This window comes from Rhipicephalus microplus, chromosome 8, assembly GCF_043290135.1.
Source record: "Rhipicephalus microplus isolate Deutch F79 chromosome 8, USDA_Rmic, whole genome shotgun sequence".
Classification (NCBI taxonomy): domain Eukaryota; kingdom Metazoa; phylum Arthropoda; class Arachnida; order Ixodida; family Ixodidae; genus Rhipicephalus; species Rhipicephalus microplus.
The window spans coordinates 81074873-81092420 of record NC_134707.1 but is presented as its reverse complement, the minus strand read 5'-3'; positions in this window follow the sequence as shown (position 1 = coordinate 81092420).

Below are 17548 nucleotides of genomic sequence, written 5' to 3'. Positions count from 1 at the left end.
ACGAATCGATAAGCACCTGTAATTTCAAATCAAAACCCTTTCATTGACACTAGTGTAAACTAGTCGAAATCCATTCACCAGGTGAGGCTTCAACTCACATTCCCCGCCACGGTGGTCTTCTGCCTAAGGTACTCGGCTGCTGACCCGCAGGTCGTGGGATCAAATCGCGGCTGTGGCGGCTGCATTTCTGATGGAGGCGGAAATGGTGTAGGCCCGTGTACTCAGATTTGGGTGCACGTTAAAGAACCCCAGGTGGTCGAAATTTCCGGAGCGCTCCACTACGGCGTCTCTCATAATCATATGGTGGTTTTGGGACGTTAAACCCCACAAATCAATCAACTCACAGCTCCGGCATAGCTCACGAGAACGGTCGTATAAGACCCGTGCGCTAACCAATTGCGCCACTGGAGATTTTTTTCTTTATTGCCTGGTTTATTAGCACAAAATACACAGCACACAGGGATTCATATCTTTGAATTTATCATTTCACAAGACATGTATATGTACAATCTAAAAACGGGAACGACAGCATGTCCCGTGTTACATAGTCAGAAATATTTCACTATCAGCAATTTGTCAAGTGTGGGTGACCAGTGAGGTGGTTTGCGTAGATCAAGTAACACAGTTCTAATCTATAGCAGATATCCATGTAAATACTCCTTAGCAGCTTTTCTATCTTCTTGCTCTAGCCTAATATCCATTCTTGTTTGCCTCATGCTATGCATATTGATATGCATTATCAGATCACATGGCACGTCATCTGCTAGTTCCCAGGGCAAGAAGCGGATGCCGAATGGCGTGAGCTGTAAGTGTTTCTTGATCGTCCTCTGGAGGACGTCCCACCGGAACACTGAGTCATAGCACTCTAGACAGATGTGATAGATTGTTTCGGGCCTCCTGCAAATGTTCGAATAGGCGATGGTTATAGCGCGAGATCAGAGAACATATGACTGGTGCAAACAATATATTCATAAGATGCTTATCATGTGAGAACATGACTACACGCCACAGTTACGGCGTCAATACATTTAGACGAGACACGGTGCGTGGGCTCGCCGGCGTTCGTTTTGGCGCGTCACGCCAACGTTAGCACGCCAGGCGCCGGTGCTGCCATTTATTCGCCGGCGCCCCGTGCTGCATTACTTTGGCGCATGCGCGTTTCAGCGCGTCCGGCGTCCCGACGTCACGAAAAGAGGGAGACGTAGTGTCGTCTATGTAATGTATCGGCGCGTAATGTAGCATTTCGCATTTCGCACCGGTTGCCGTCTGGTAGCGCCGACAGATGCTGGTCTCGCCTGGTGTCAGATTATAGAGTGCTCGCGTTTTGCTAACGCAGCGTCGCTGTGCGCAGCGTGCGTGCGCGTCAACGCTACATTGGAATATATTGGGCCTTTCATTATACGCTCACGGCAGTTTTGCTGGCACCACATATACCAAATTTAGTGTTACGTAACGTCAATGAATGACAAAATTGATTGATTGATTGATTTGTGGGGTTTAACGTCCCAGAACCACCATATGATTATGAGAGACGCCGTAGTGGAGGGCTCTGGAAATTTCGACCACCTGGGGTTCTTTAACGTGCACCCAAATCTGAGCACACGGGCCTACAACATTTCCGCTTCCATCGGAAATGCAGCTGCCGCAGCCGGGATTCGAACCCGCGACCTGCGGGTCAGCATCCGAGTACCTTAGCCACTAGACCACCGCGGCGGGGCAATGAATGACAAAATTTATGACTAGTGCAAACATAATAATCCTGACACGCGGGTCATGTAAGAACATGACAACATACCGCGCTCATAGCGTGCTAGCGGGTGTTTCGCTAGCTCCACATATACTGAATTTGGTATCACATGACGTGAATAGATGACGAAGGCAAACGACACATCCAAACATGATAATCATGACATGGAAGTCATGTACAGCATCATTTACCTGCACCTCGTAACGTTGTGCTGATTTTAAAGTGACATATCAACATTTCTCTTTCGTGCTTCGCATATTATCGATTCCCGCTGTATGTGGGATCTGCCAAATTTTATTTTTGCTTTTCTTTATATCTTACCGCTCCTGCTCTCCTAATTGCATACATTTTAACTTCAATTTTAAATTGTTCCCCGACTTCTATAGCGCTTGCTTTCTCTTTTAACAGAGCATCCTGAGCCTTCTGGCTTACCACTTTCACGAAAGTCTCGTCTCTTAATTCGTTTAACTTCCAGAAGTTCCTGTTAAACTTGGCATTTCTCTTTTCCCTGCCAACTTCGAGCATTACAAGACTATGATCACTACAGCTAACATGTTTTATGGTACAATTCGCACATACAGGCACGATATTTTCAACCACATTTATATGACCTAGTCTAGCATGACTTTGATGCTGAAAATGTGTATATTGCCTATAGCTGCCTCGGATAACATCACCAATGTCTACTTTACCACACTCTTCAGTTATTGCACACCACTGTAGGGCACGTTTATGGCAAACTGGTGCGTTCTTTACACTATCCTCGGGCATGCAAATACAATTGAAGTTCTTGAGCAATACAACAACTCTATTACACTTTAGAAACGTGGCTACATAATAATAAAAAACATTTCCTGTCGGGGGCTATATTTGGCGTGTACACACAAACGATTCGCCATTCTTTCCCGCATAAAGCAAAATCACACAGAACTAATCTTCCATCATCAGAAGTGACGACTCTTTCTTCAACGATACCAAAAAATTCTTTAAATACAAAATGCAGCCCTCAGACTTCCCAACGGCATGGCATACACATACATTATAATATGCCTTAAAAAGGTTCACTATGCGATCTGCCTGCTCAACGCTCTCAATCCTACATTTTTGCAATGCTTATACGTCTACGCCATTTTCGATTAGCATTCTCTTTAACTGCGTTTGCCTTTTTTGCACCGCTAACCCTCGTGTATTTAATGTGCCTATCTTCGGTGCAAAGCCTGAATTCGAAGAACCCGAGAGCGGTGAGGCTTGTTTCTCGCATTGTGCCTGTTTCATATTATCGGGTGACTGACTTTGATCTTGTCGCTCTGCTTGAAGTGGCCTGGCCTTCTCAGGCCTGGCCCAAGTGTTTTTTTCTGGCGGTGCAAATTTTTACCTTTCGACACTGCACGTCTATCTCCAGCTCCATCTGGAAGTCTCACAAGCCAACATACCCACTAAGCGGGTCTGCTGGCGATGCCTTTTTTTTCTGATGATGATGCAGACCTATCGGGCGGCACCTTGGGTTGTATCTTCAAGGTTGGTCACCTGACGAATGGCGCTTTTGGAAGTGGTTCACCAGTGGAAGCTGCCCCTGTGTCACTTCCTTGATTTACCTCAAGCGGCCTCTTAACGATCAGTTACGAAGAGTTTCGGTCGTACTCCCTGTAGGTGGGGTCTTTAGCTGGTCCGTCCACACCGGGCTCGCTAATTTACTAGTGAAAGTTCTTCTTCGCTGTGTTCTTGTCCCCCTCCAATGCCTCCTTTATGCTGGCGGCGGGTACAGCCCCACCTTTGTTTTTGTCCTTGTTCTCACCGGATGGTGTCATCTGCTGTTTACCTTCAGTCCTCACTGAGTCTCCGCCCCCCATGACGATTGCCTCCGCGTCAGGCTGGTCCATAAAGTGCTCTTCCATAGCTTCGCTACGTCCGGAGCCTGTCATGTTTGCGTAACTGCGCACGCACTGGGTTTCGTCATGGCCGAAGCGATGGCAGAGCCCGCAACGTGGTACTCGGCACTCGCGCCGTATGTGTCCGGTGCCGCGGCACGGTGGCAAAGCGGTGGTCGGCCTGGAACGTTCACGAGCGCATGGTCTTCTCTAATGCAAAGTTCATGCTGCAAATATTCTAAGGTGTATCCGGGCTTCAAACGCAGAGACACCTAATCCGTGTGCGACCCTTTGTCTACGCAGCCTTGTACACGCCATTTATCCCGGGAAGTTTCGCTGACATTTCCGAAACTCAACAGGGCGGTCCTTATGGCTTCGTCCAGAGTAGTATACAAAAGCCAATATAACTTCATACGAATATCTTGATTGCATGGTTCTATCACCACACATAGTTCAGATCCTTGACACTGAAAGTTGGACTTGAAAGAATCTTCTTCTTGGCGTTTCCGTCCTTGAACGTTATCGCCCACACGTGGTTCATCTGATAGGCCCCAAGGGCCAACACCTCCGGCATAAGCTGTAGTATGCTCAAAGCATCTCGGAAATTTTCAACTTGGTAAGGTCTGGCCTTTCCGACAGTGTGCAAAAATACCGTTGTGGTTACGGTCGTACCTGTAGGCAACTGGGGCAACATAAGCTGGTAGTCTCGTGTCGAAGTCGTGTCGTTGAACCTGATAACGCGGCCCAGCCTGGGCGCTCAAACCGCCCCTTTCAAGGAGCACAATATTCCGCGTCCGATCACTGCGGTGCCCGGAAGTGGAATGACTTTGCACCACTGGCGAATACGGTTGCACGTAGGAGCGGTGCCTTAATGACTGTTCTCTGCACATAACTTCACTAAACAAATGTTTTTGAACCAGTCAGTCGATAGGTTAGGGCTCTTATACAATTCGCGTTGATACGTTACGGTAGCACATCTTTGCTTCTTCCAATAAGACGGAACCTGTATACATTGGCGTGTTCTGTGACAAGGAAAGCAATGGCATGTGTTAGCTTATCAAAAGGCTTCTCCGAGTCTAGTCATACTACTGCTACTTCTTGCAAGAAGGCATCGCAGCACTCGAGCATTGTACTCGCAACGTGAATATTTGTTATGGAATTCCTCCTCATCTCGCACTTTTAGCGGTGACCTACTATTTGTCGCACTACATTTTGCAACCTGCTTGCTGATACGTTCGCATGTATCTTGTGGTGTTTCTAATTTGTAGTGTAACGTCCGTTTGTCCATGCATCTGTCTCCTGGTGAAGAGAAAAGAAGCGCGCCAAAAGCGAGGATGGATGGATGGATGGATAGATGTATCCGGCTGTGCCGTTTAGATCGGGCGGTAGCTCACGCCACCTAGCCATAAAGTTAAGTACTATCACTATGTGTTTAAGGATTGGATTTCAATCGCGCCTTGATTGCAGCTGCCTATTAGTTAGCCTACTCCTGGCTATTTCTACCCGTTTAAAGTCTATTGTGCCTTCACTATTCCTAAACCCCTATGCTTTAAAAAATTCCGCGCCATTATCTTAGACTATAGAGTAGATGATGATGATATATGGTGTTTTTGGCGCAAGGGCCATTGGATGGCCAAAGAGCGCCAGTTTGTGGGATAAGAAATGTGGACAATGATTGTGATTAGCGGCTGTATAAGGGCCATAAAATTCCTCGCGGTAAGGGGGGTAAAATCATACAAGTAATAAAATCATGACCATGCCGTGAAAGGTGTGTGGTGCGAATAGATGACAAAAGTTGGTGATGATAAAAACGATGGCGGACCTGTATGGCATTAGCACAAGTGCCTCACTCGTTCGTACCCTTGCGTCCAAGGGCCGTGAGGCAAGTGCTTTGTTGTGTAGCCACCGCAGCAAAAACCTCTCTGGAGAGGTCGTGCTACGGAATGCCCGGGTATATTATATGAAAATTATGAATTTCTTTTAAAAATGCTAACAATGATTTATAACTAAAAAGCGGTTCCCTACCAACGAACATTGCAGGGTGTAAAGGTAAATGTTGTCGGTAGGGTAACGGAAAGTGCTGTTTCCTTAGAGATTCTAAGTGTTTGCTCTGAATTAACATGTGAAGGACTATCAATGCTTCACCACATCTGTCACACAGTGGTGGATCGCCACCGGACAAAAGATATGTGTGTGTCGTGTATGTGTGTCCTACCCTGAGTCTCGTTAGTATTACCTCTGTATGACGCGATTTTGATACTGGCAGCCAATGACCAAGGTGTGGCTTAATAATGTGTAGTTTGTTTTTTGTGTGTGTATCCCACTTGCTCTGCCAGTATACCCTGAGGTTTCGTTTGAGAGACGGCTTAAGATCAAGGGCCGGGATTTATATGGGTGTAGGGGCAGTGCTTTTGTGGACGGATGCAGCGAGCTGATCCGCCCTCACGTTGCCTTGATTCTCTCGGTGCCCTGGCACCCAGCACACTAAAACATGTTGGTTGAGTGTGTAAAGTGTGCATAAAATGGAGTAAAGTGAGACGAGGACCGGTTTTTTTGTTTTTATGACTGTGCAGAGCCGTTACCACACTGATGGAGTCTGTAAAAATTACTGCTTTTTGTATTTGTAATTGTTTGATGTGTTTAGCTGCCACAAGTATCGCGTAAGCTTCCGCTGTGAAGATACTTGTGCCTGGATGTAGAGGGTGTTATGCCTGCGAGTCCACAGCGGACGTCCGTGCCTCTGAAAAAGGCAATCTGTGTCAAGGCCAGCCCGCCTGACGCGAACAACTCAACGGCGTGAACACGCGCGGCGCCTTTGTCGCCCACGTGCAGTGAGTCAGCGCAGCCAGCGAAACCGTCGAGTAAACAACCGGCGTCCTCCTGTCGGGGGGGGGGGGGGGTGGGGGGTGACGCAATGCGTGGCAACGTCACTCGTCCTTGGGTGCAGCCACCTGCAGCGCAGCCTCTCCAGATTCGATGAGAAAGAAGGACGTGGCCCAGCGGTGCCCTCATTACAGGATTCTGACCTCGCGACCAGCGACGCTTCGGGTTGGACATTTGGGTTGGATCCGGGGCATATAAAAGAAGCCCTGCGGCGCGTCAAGAGAGACCCCTTTGACAGCGGACCCATCTGAGAGCAGAGCTCTGTGTTAGAGGGAAGAGCTCGGCTCTTCGCGTCTCTGTCGGCCCCAGTGCCGAAATTGTAACGCCTCTGTATATATGCTCGACATAAACCTTGTTTAACTCACCGTCGTCTCGTCCGCTCGTCTATCAGCTCTGCGCAGAAGCAGTCGCGAGCTGAGAAACCTACGCTACCAAACGGCTGGTGACCTTCCCTGCGGAGTTCGAAGCAGTGGCGCCTTCGGGACCGTGTTGGCGTCACCGTGTTTTGAAACAGTGGTTGCAGCGGTGAGATTTCGAGGCGCCCTTCGTAACGTCGTCGGAGGCGCGCTTCGCAACAGTGGTTGGCAATTGCGGGATCGGCCGGCGTCAGCGACATCTATGCGGTGAGTGCCTGATGTTTTCCCCTCAGTTCACCAAACTACTCTAGCTCAGGTTGTAGTAGTTTAGGGAAGGGCTGTGTGAAGCATTGAAGTGAGCTTTGATTGTTTCAAGCCAAGTCGAAGCGCTTTGAAACCAAAGGTAATGCGGAGGGTGTAAACACGGTAGTGTTTAAAATTGCTTGCGCGTCTTGCTAGTAGGCTTATAGTGGGTACGGCAAGTAGATTCTTAACAGGGGCAAACAGCAAGAGGCTAGTGTGTACGATGGAGAACCTTAGAGTGAAGGAACTCATCGAAATTTGTGAGGAACTCGGCATTACTTTGGGCCGTGCGAAACGAAAGCAAGCGATCCTTGAGATCATGAAGGATGGGGGAGTGTCGGCTGAGGAAGTTGATGAGGCCTGGGTGGATATCAAAGCACGCCGCGAGGAGCCTGAAAGGCGAGAAGCACGCGAACGTGAAGAGGCTGAAAGGCGAGAAGCTCGCGAACGTGAAGAAGCTGAACGGTGAGAAGCTCGCGAACGTGAAGAAGCTGAAAGGCGAGAAGCTCGCGAACGTAAAGAAAGGCGAGAAGCTCGCGAACGTGAAGAGGCTGAAAGGCGAGAAGCTCGCGAACATGAAGAAGCTGAAAAGCGAGAACGTCGCGAGCGCGAGGAGGCCGAGAGACAGGAGCGCCTCGAGTTGAAACGAATAGAATTGGCAATCCTACAGTGTTCGCAGGCGCCTAGCGTAGCTTCTCCGACGATTCAGGTCAGCGGTTTTAGAATTCGGGACCAACTGCCACCGTTCGTAGTAGGCGAGGACATGGCGAAGTATCTCGTCGAGTTTGAACACGTCTGTGAGCGAAACGCTTTGGAGCGGTCTCTTTGGGCGCGGAACCTGTTAGCTCTTCTTCCCGGCGAAGTGTCCGACGCGATAACTTGCTTGTCGAGGGAAGCGTTTGAGAGCTATGACGAGGTTAAGGAAGTGCTCTTGAGACGTTATAAGTTGTCACCCGAGGCTTTCAGGCAAAGATACCGGTATGCTAAAAAGGGGAATGAGTCACGTTGACTTCTCGTTTCGTCTTAAAGCCGATTTAATTGAATGGCTCAAGGGCGAAGGTGTTTATGACGACCGCGATAAAGTGGTGGAATGCGTTGCATTGGAGCAATTCTACCGCTGCATCGAGGAGGATGTCAAACTTTGGCTGCAGGACAAAATTGGTGAAGTACAGCTAAACAAGGCAGCAGAGATGCTGAGGACTATTATACTCGCCGAAAGTTGCGTAGCAGGGCAGTGCGCGTTGAAAAGGATGAAAGAAAAGAGGGCTTTTCAAAGAAACCTGATCAACGGAAACCCGCTCCGCACCGTAATTTCAAGAAGGACCCGTCTCTTACGAAGGACAGTGAAGGGGAAGGGCAAACAGAAGCGGAGAAATCGAGTGAGGTTCCTAAACAACGCACTGATACCACACAGGCGTTTGAATCACGGAAGCCACTAATCTGCTACAACTGCAAAAAGGAAGGGCACATCGCGATAAACTGTAAGCAAAAGTTTGCTTTTGCAACAATCCGAGAATCGGAAAAGAACATGCGGTTGTTGAAGCCGTATATCCAAGAACTTAGTGTGAATGGGCAAACGTGTCGAGCACTTCGTGACTCAGCGGCAACCATGGATGTTGTCCATCCTTTATTGGTGTCTCCGGATGACTTTACAGGAGAATGCGCGTGGATCAGGCAAGTCGCCGAGGAGCAGAGTGCTTGCTTACCAATCGCCACGGTTCATTGAAGGCCCGTTCGGTAAGCTTCGCACCGAAGCGGCTGTGTCTGCCGCGCTTCTCGATCGTTTTCCTTATCTTTTCTCTAACAACTCAGAGCAGCTTCTCAAAGAGCAGGGTAAATCGTTCTTCCCCAACTTAGCGTACATGGCCCTCACGCGATCGCAAGCGAGGAAGCTTTCGCAGGAGCTTGATCTTGTTCAATGCGGTGAACTCTCAAGCGACCTTGCAGGCGGGTCGACGGAACCTCAGAGAGGAAATTTTCCGCGTGTGTCATGTGATCAGTCACGCGAGCGGCCCGTCGCCGAAGCGACTGGCGCAGTTTCCGTAGCAAGGGGAGACGACATGGCGCCAGTGAATCAGAGCGAGAGGGCTGCAACGCTCTCGCCTGTAGCGGAAAGTTGGAGTGAGCTGTGGAGGGTTGATCGAGAAACGCTCATTCGAGAGCAACGTGAGGACCTCTCGATTAAAGCGCTAATGAAAAGCGTGAACTTGGGAAAAAAGAAAAAGAATGTTTCTTTTTTTGAGAAAGCAGGGCTTTTGTATCGGAGCTACACAAATGCGCAAGGTCGCAAGTATGAGCAGCTCTTGGTGCCACAAAAGTATCGTCGCCAATTATTGGAACTGGCGCATGAAAACACATGGGCAGGGCATCTCGGCATAAAAAAAAGCAAGGCTAGAGTTTCCCTTGAGTTTTATTGGCCTAAATGCTGGAAGGATATCGAAGACTTTGTACGCTCATGCGACACTTGTCAGAGAGCGGGAAAATCCACGGACAAGTGGAAGGCACCCATGAAGCTTGTGCCAAATATAACAGAACCTTTTCGGCGCCTAGTAATTGATATAGTAGGGCCATTGCCAGAGTCAAGGCAAGGTTGTCGGTACATCCTGACGGCTCTCTGTGTAGCCACAAAATTTCCGGAAGCGATACCACTTAAGGAGCTCAATTCTCCTCATGTCGTGGATGCACTGCTATCTATATTTGCACGCGTCGGATTTCCTTCTGAAATCCAATGCGACAATGGTAGTGTCTTCACCAGCTGCCTTACCTCTACCTTTATGGTAAATGTGGAATAAAAGTAGTGCACAGCTCGATCCATCACCCGCAATCTAATCCGGTAGAGCGTATGCATTCCGTTCTGAAACGGATACTGAGAGCTCTCTGCTACGAGCACAAATGCGACTGGGAAGCGTGTATTCCTCCCGCTATGTTCGCTTTGAGATCAGCTCCTCATGAAAACACTGGTTTTAGCCCTGCAGAGCTTTTAAATGGCAGGAGTTTGAGAACACCATTGCGAATGCTAAGCGAGTCCTGGGAGAGATTCGATGAGGACCCTAATGTAGTTGCGTATGTTTTAGATTTCCTTCAGAGGCTTGGAAAAACGAAAGATCTTGTGGAAAGCCACATGAAGGCTGCACAAGTGTTGTCGAAGGAGTACTACGACAAATCGGCGAAAAAGCGCACATTTGAAGTTGGTAGTCAAGTAATGCTGCTGCGGCCGTCCAAAAAGAACAAGCTTGAGGTTCATTGGGAAGGGCACGCCAAAGTAATATCGAAGCTTTCTGATACTAATTATGAAGTGAAGTTAGGAAGGCTGCCTAACAAACTTTACCACAGTAACTTGATGAAACCATACGTTCAACGTCAAGCGGTCGTAAATCTGCTGTTGAATGCTTCAGAGGAAGAGGGAGAAGAAATTTTGAGTTCTAGTGGTGTAATCGAAAGGGGATCGGAGGTAATCTTGGAGTAGTTGAACCTAGAGCCTAGGTTAAGTGAAGTCCAGAAGGAGGACCTGAGAAGGATGGTCTCCGAGTTTCGAGACGTGTTTTCGGACCGTCCCGGAAACACGACGGTGATCGAGCACGATATCGAGCTAACTTGTGAGGAGCCAATCCGTAGCAAGCCGTATCGTTGTTCCCCCATGCAAAAGCAGATCATGAAAGAGGAGATCGATAAAATGATGGAGTTGGGAGTCATAGTACCGGGTGAGAGTGACTATACATCCCCTCTAATATTGGTTCAGGTGCCAGGAAAAGATCCGAGGCCATGCATCGATTACCGGCGTCTTAACGCAATAACTCGAGACCAACCTTACCCGATACCAAACCTAGAGGAGAGGGTGGAAACTGTGTCACAGTCCAGCTATATTTCCACGTTAGACCTCGTGCGAGGGTATTGGCAAGTCCCCCTTACAGAGCGTGCTAGCCGATATGCCAAACTTGTTTCTTCATTTGGAACGTATCGTCCACTTAAGCTGAGCTTTGGATTGAAAATTGCACCATTTTGTTTTTCAGGCTTAATGGACCGCGTTCTTAAAGGCCTCCCCGAGTTCGCTCTGCCGTATCTTGACGATGTCGCCATCTTCTCCAACAACTGGGAAGAACATGTCGAGCATTTACGCGTCGTGCTGAACAGGTTGAGAGAGGCTGGCCTTACCGTGAAACCTACTAAATGTCACCTAGGGTGTGGCGAGGTGTCTTACCTAGGGCACGTTGTGGGGTGTGGCTGGCGTAGACCTTCAGAAATTAAGGTAGCCGCTGTCGTGAACTATCCACAACCAACCACAAAATCTGAGATAAGGGCATTCTTGGGCTTGGCTGGATACTATCAGCATTACGTGCAAAATTACTCTAGCATTGCCAACCCTCTAACTGACGCACTTCGAAAATCCGAGCCGGTTAAAGTAGTATGGGACTCAGAAAAGGAGAATGTGTTTTGCCAGCTAAAACAGGCCCTAAGCGAAAAGCCTGTTCTCGTGGCACCCGATTTCTCTAAGAGATTTGTGATTCATTGCGACGCGAGTGATCGCGGCATGGGAGCTGTATTGTGCCAGGAAGACAATGCTGGTAACGAAAGGCCAGTTTTGTATTTAAGTCAAAAACTCAGCGGCAGGGTAGAGGCGTACAGTACCTCTGAAAAGAAATGCGCTTGCCTCGTGTGGGCCGTTCAAAAGATAGCTTGTTATGTCTCCGGTTCGAGGTTTGTGGTTGAAACGCACCACTGTCCTCTAACCTGGTTAAATAACATGTCGCCTAAAAGTGGCCGGTTACTAAGGTGGAGCATGATACTCCAACAGCACAACTTTGACGTTCGCTACAAAAAAGGAAAGCTAAACGCTAATGCAGACGCATTAAGCCGTGCGTTTCATCATCATCATCATCAGCCTGACTACGTCCACTGCAGGACAAAGGCCTCTCCCATGTTCCGCCAGTTAACCCGGTCCTGTGCTTGCTGCTGCCAATTTATACCCGCAAACTTCTTAATCTCATCTGCCCACCTAACCTTCTGTCTCCCCCTAACCCGCTTCCCTTCTCTGGGAATCCAGTCAGTTACCCTTAATGACCAGCGGTTATCCTGTCTACGCGCTACATGCCCTGCCCATGTCCATTTCTTCTTCTTGATTTCAGCTATGATATCCTTAACCCCCGTTTGTTCCCTAATCCACTCTGCTCTCTTCTTGTCTCTTAAGGTTACACCTACCATTTTTCTTTCCATTGCTCGCTGCGTCGTCCTCAATTTGAGCTGAACCTTCTTTGTAAGTCTCCAGGTTTCTGCTCCATAGCTAAGTACCGGCGAGATACAGCTGTTATATACCTTCCTCTTGAGGGATTGTGGCAATCTACCTGTCATAATTTGAGAGTGCTCGCCGAATGTGCTCCACCCCATTCTTATTCTTCTAGTTACTTCAATCTCGTGGTTCGGCTCTGCGGTTATTACCTGCCCTAAGTAGACATAGTCTTTTACAACTTCAAGTGCACTATTACCTATCTCGAAGCGCTGCTCCTTGCCGAGGTTGTTGTACATTACTTTTGTTTTCTGCAGATTAATTTTAAGACCCACCTTTCTGCTCTCCTTGTCTAACTCCGTAATCATGAGTTGCAATTCGTCCCCCGAGTTACTCAGCAATGCAATGTCATCGGCGAAGCGCAGGTTACTAAGGTATTCTCCATTGACTCTTATCCCTAACTGTTCCCATTCTAGGCTTCTGAAAACTTCCTGTAAGCACGCGGTAAATAGCATTGGGGAAATTGTGTCGCCCTGCCTTACACCCTTTTTGATTGGTATTCTGTTGCTTTCTTTATGAAGCACTATGGTAGCAGTTGATCCCCTGTAGATTTCTTCCAGAATGTTTATATATACTTCATCTACGCCCTGATTCCGCAGTGCTTGCATGACGGCTGATATTTCTACTGAATCGAACGCCTTCTCGTAATCTATGAAGGCTATGTATAGTGGTTGGTTATACTCTGAGCATTTCTCTATTACCTGATTGATAGTATGAATGTGGTCAATTGTTGAGTAGCCTGTTCGAAATCCTGCTTGTTCCTTTGGTTGATTGAATTCTAATGTTTTCTTTACTCTGTTAGCAATTACCTTTGTAAATAGCTTGTATACTACAGAGAGCAAGCTGATCGGCCTGTAATTTTTCAAGTCCTTGTCATCTCCTTTCTTATGTATTAAGATGATGTTAGCGTTCTTCCAAGACTCTGGTACTCTTCCTGTCAGGAGACACCTTGTAAACAGGGTGGCTAGTTTTTCTAACACAATCTGTCCTCCATCTTTCAGCAGATCTGATGTTACCTGATCCTCACCAGCAGCTTTGCCCCTTTGCATGCTCTCCAAAGCTTTTCTGACTTCTTCTATCATTACTGGTGGGGTGTAATCTGGGTTACTGCTAGTTCTTATAGTATTAAAGTCGTCGTTGTCTCGGCTACTGTACAGATCTCTGTAAAACTCCTCCGCTATTTTACCTATCCTATCCATATTGGTAGTTATTTTGCCTTCTTTGTCCCTTAGTGCATACATCCGACTTTTGCCTATCCCAAGTTTCCTCTTCAATGCTTTGACACTTCCTCCGTTTTTCAGAGCGTGTTCAATTCTCTCCATGTTATACCTTCTTACATCGCATACCTTACGTCTATTAATCAACTTCGAAAGCTCTGCCAGTTCTATTTTGTCTGTTGTACTTGACACTTTCATGATTTGACGCTTCTTAATTAGGTTCTTCGTTTCCTGGGAAAGCTTGCCAGTGTCCTGTCTAACTACCCTGCCTCCAACTTTCACTGCACACTCCGTAATGATACTCGTCAGATTATCATTCATTGTATCTACGCTAAGGTTGGTTTCCTCACTAAGAGCTGAGTACCTGTTCTGCAGCGACACTCTGAATTCCTGTACTTTCCCTCTCAGTGCTAGCTGATTGATTGGCTTCTTGCGTATCAGTTTCTGTCGTTCCTTCTTCAAGTCTAGGCGAATGCGAGACCGTACCATTCTATTGTCACTGCATCGTACCTTGCCAATCACTTCCACATCCTGCACGATTCCAGGGTGTGCACTCATTATAAAGTCTATTTCGTTCTTATTTTCGCCATTAAGGGCTCCTCCATGTCCACTTGCGGTTTTCTCGTTTTCGGTAGAAGGTATTCAAAATCCGTAAATTATTGCGTTCTGCGAATTCTACTAGTAGCTCTCCTCTGGCGTTTCTAGTACCGATGCCATAATCTCCTACTGCCTGGTCTCCAGCCTGCTTCTTCCCTACTTTTGAATTAAAGTCGCCCATCACTATAGTATACTGTGTTTTTACCTTACTCATTGCCGATTCCACGTCTTCATGGAAGCTTTCAACTGAAGCGTCATCATGGCTGGATGTGGGCGCGTAGGCCTGTACTATCTTGATTTTGTATCTTTTTTTCAGTTTAATTACGATACCTACCACCCTTTCATTAATGCTATAGTATTCCTCTATGTTGCCAGCTATGTTTCTGTGAATTAGGAACCCCACTCCCAGTTCTCTTCTGTCTGCCAAGCCCCTGTAGCAAAGGACGTGCCCATTCTGCAGCACCGTATAGGCTTCATCTGTCCTCCTAACCTCACTGAGCCCTATTATATCCCATTTAACACCCTCTAGCTCTTCGAATAGTACAGCTAGACTTCCCTCACTAGATAAGGTTCTAGCGTTAAACGTTGCCAAGTTCAGGTTCCAATGGCGGCCTGTCCGGATCCAGAGATTCTTAGCACCCTCTGCTGCGTTGCAGATCTGACCGCCGCCGTGGTCAGTTGCTTCGCAGCTGCTGGGGACTGAGGGCCGTGAGTTATTTGACGTAAGCATGTGGGACGTAGTGGCCAGATACTGCACCAGGGTGGCCAATCCTTCTCTGGTGAGGGAGTGCGTTCTCGGCGGTGTTTGCCGGTGAGGCCGCACCCCAGGCCTCTTAATGCAGTTCCATCAACACGCGGATTTTTTTTTGTTTTTTTTATCCGGTTGGGAACTGCGCGGTACCGGGATTTGAACCACGGACCTCTTGCATGCGAGGCGGATGCTCTAAACACTACGCCATCGCCGCACCCCGCCCCATCGCCGCACCCCGACCGTGCGTTTAGTTAGTATCTTCTCGACCTTTCGGTTTCTCGCTGGCGATTCGGGGCAAAATTTTGACGTCATCACGATCTGAGCTGAGCGCTCTCGTCCAGAATGAGCTCAAGGAGCCAACTTTATGTTCTATTCTAATTCGTTAAGTCATTGTACGTGTAAAAATTTGAGTTTTCATTTTAAGAGTCTTGTGTCCCACATGTGCCTCTTGATGTAGAGGGAACGAAATTCCGAAAGACACGTAGCTATAGGTATATGTTGTACTATACTTTGTCTGGTGTTCTGTCGGGTGACCGAGGGCACTTGCTTGTGTCGTGTGTTGTCTGTTGTCGAACCGTTCGTGACAGGTTGCAGAACCATTGACAAGTGCTGAAACCAAGGATCGTCAGAAGACACGACCGAAGCTGGTCGACAAGTTGTGGCGACAAGCCAGTGGAACTGCGATCCGTGCTCAAGAATGGGATGTGTTCCCGGAATAGAGTCTGGAGCTGCATTTTCCACATGACCCTGGAGACGAACCTGGTGGGACCTGGCGAACGAGCGCGCCTGACATCCGAGCCACGTGGAAGCAGCTCGTCTTTTCGGCGCATTGTCTGGCGGCAGAGGGGCTGTTATGCCTGCGAGTCCACAGCGGACGTCCGTGCCTCTGAAAAAGGCAATCTGTGTCAAGACCAGCCCGCCTGACGCGAACAACTCAACGGCGTAAACACGCGCGGCGCCTTTGTCGCCCACGTGCAGTGAGTCAGCGCAGCCAGCGAAACCATCGAGTAAACAACCGGCGTCTTCCTGTCGGGGGAGGGGGGGGGGGGTGGCGCAATGCGCGGCGACGTCACTCGTCCTTGGGTAGAGACACCTGCAGCGCAGCCTCTCCAGATTCGATGAGAAAGAAGGACGCAGCCCAGCGGTGCCCTCATTGGAGGATTCTGACCTCGCGACCAGCGGCGCTTCGGGTTGGACATTTGGGTTGGACCCGGGGCATATAAAAGAAGCCCTGCGGCGTGTCTAGAGAGACCCCTTTGACAGCGGACCCATTTCAGAGCAGAGCTCTGTGTTAGAGGGAAGAGCTCGGCTCTTCGCTTCTCTGTCGGCCCCAGTGCCGAAATCGTAACGCCTCTGTATATATGCTGTACATAAACCTTGTTTAACTCACCGTCGTCTCGTCCGCTCGTCTATCAGCTCTGCGCACAAGCAGTCGTGAGCTGAGAAACCTTCGCTACCAAACGGCTGGTGACCTTCCCTGCGGAGTTCGAAGCAGTGGCGCCTTCGGGACCGTGTTGGCGTCACCGTCTTTCGAAACAGTGGTTGCAGCGGTGAGAGTTCGAGGCGCCCTTCGTAACGTCGTCGGAGGGGCGCTTCGCAACAAGGGCAAGCATCCGAAAAGGATGGGCCGACAACAGCGTAGGACACAGAGGAGTTGGACTTGGAGGCATCTGTAAAGAACTCAGGACGTGTGTATTTGTGTTGAAGTTCCAGGAAGTATGTTCGAATATGGGCAATAGGCGCATGTTTTGTAACTTCAAGAAAGGACACATCGCAGTCTATAGTCTGCCATTGCCACGGTGGCGGGTATGCTACAGGAGCCATTAAACTGTATTCAAGTGAGACTCCAGTTTCCTCAGCTAGACTTTTCAGTCGAACTGAGAAGGGCTGCCTCATCAAAGGCCTGTTTTGAAACAGAATGGAGCTCGACAAATCATAAATAGTAGAGTATGAGGGGTGCTTCTTATCTGCTTTCACCTTAAGGAAATAAACAAAGGACATGTAAGTTCTCTGCAGATGTAGCAATCACTCATTTGACTCAACATAAAGGCTTTCTACGGGGCTGGTGCGAAAAGCACCCGTAGAAAGGCGGATGCCCAAATGGTGCACGGGGTCCAGCATCTTCAAAGCACTTTGAGTTGCAGACTGATAAACAACGGCCCCATAATCTAAGCGGGTGCGAATGAGGCTTCGATACAGATTCATGAGACGTTGCCTGTCACTACCCCACGTAGTACGTGACAACACTTTTAAAATATTCATGGCCTTTAAGCATTTTGTTTTTAAATACTTGATATGTGGTACGAAGGTCCACTTGTTGTCCAATATTATTCCTAAGAATATATGCTCCGCGTTAACAGACAAACGTTGACCGTTCAGTTCAATGTCGGGTTCTAAGTGCATGCCTCTCTTTCGAGAGAACAAGACACGCGTGCTTTTTTGTGGGTTCAGTCGGAATCCGTTTTCCTCTGCCCATTGGGAGACCTTGTTTAACCTAAATGAACCTGCCACTCACACATTGCCAGATTTCAAGACCTAAAGCCGA